General features: G+C 48.0%; 1 non-coding gene across 1 annotated transcript; it reads left to right on the top strand.

The window, feature by feature from the left end:
- The first annotated feature begins 778 nt into the window (after positions 1 to 778).
- TRNAN-AUU (transfer RNA asparagine (anticodon AUU)) lies at positions 779 to 851 on the top strand. Its single transcript has one exon. It is a non-coding gene; the product is annotated as a tRNA-Asn (tRNA).
- Positions 852 to 1,238: the final 387 nt, after the last annotated feature.

The following is a 1,238-nucleotide window of genomic DNA, read 5'->3' as shown; positions in this document are numbered from 1 at the left end:
GTCAAAACTTTTCCGCAATACGTGAAAACCATTTAATTTCTGAGCTTCCGTGGCTCAATGGTTTGCGCGTTCGGCTGTTAACCAATAGGTTGGTGGTTCGAGCCCATCCGGGAGCGGTGTTGTGACGTCTCAGATGTGACGTAAAAAGTCCAGGTTTTTCCACAATACCGGACGACCATTTAATTTTGGGGCTTCCGTGACGCAATCGTTAGCGCGTTCGGCTGTTAACAGAAAGGTTGGTGGTTCGAACACACCCGGGAGCGGTGCTATGAGGTCTCAGATGTTACGTAAAAAGTCCAGGTTTTTCCACAATACCGGACGACCGTTTAATTTTTGGGCTTCCGTGGCGCAATGGTTAGCGCGTTCAGCTGCTATTCAAAAGACTGGTGGTTTGAGCCCTTCCGGGAGCGGTGTTGTGACGTCTCAGATGTAACATAAAATGTCAGAGTTTTTCCACAATACCTGACGAATATTGAACTTTTGGGCTTCCGTGGCGCAATGGTTAGCGCGTTCAGCTGTTAATCGAAAGGTTGGTGGTTCGAGCCCACCCGGGAGAGGTGTTGTGGGGTCTCAGATGTAGCGTAAAAAGTCAAAACTTTTCCACAATACGTGACAACCATTTAATTTCTGAGCTTCCGTGGCTCAATGGTTAGCGCGTTCGGCTGTTAATCGAAAGGTTGGTGGTTCGAGCCCATCCGGGAGCGGTGTTGTGAGGTCTCGGATGTGAAGTAAAAAGTCAAAGTTTTACCTCAAAACCTGACGAAAATTTAATTTTTGGGCTTCAGTGGCGCAATGGTCAGCGCGTTCAGCTATTAACCGAAAGGTTGGTGGTTCGAGCCCATCCGGGAGCGGTGTTGTGAGGTCTCAGATGTGACGTAAGAAGTCAAGGTTTTTACACAATACCTGACGAGTATTTAACTTTTGGGCTTCCGTGGCGCAATGGTTAGCGCGTTCGGCTGTTAACCAATAGGTTGGTTGTTCGAGCCCATCCGGGAGCGGTGTTGTGAGGTCTCAGATGTAACGTAAAATGTCAGAGTTTTTCCACAATACCTGACGAACATTTAATTTTTGGGCTTCCGTGGCGCAATGGTTAGCGCGTTCGACTGTTAACCAATAGGTTGGTGGTTCGAGCCCATCCGGGAGCGGTGTTGTGAGGTCTCAGATGTGACGTAAAAAGTCAAGGTTTTTACACAATACCTGACGAGCATTTAATTTTTAGCTTCCGTGGCGCAATGGTT

The sequence above is a fragment of the Phalangium opilio genome, unplaced genomic scaffold (genome assembly GCF_054372755.1).
Source record: "Phalangium opilio isolate 3A_F unplaced genomic scaffold, DU_Popi_V2 ptg001170l_1, whole genome shotgun sequence".
NCBI lineage: Eukaryota > Metazoa > Arthropoda > Arachnida > Opiliones > Phalangiidae > Phalangium > Phalangium opilio.
This window is presented reverse-complemented; position numbering and strand designations above follow the sequence as displayed.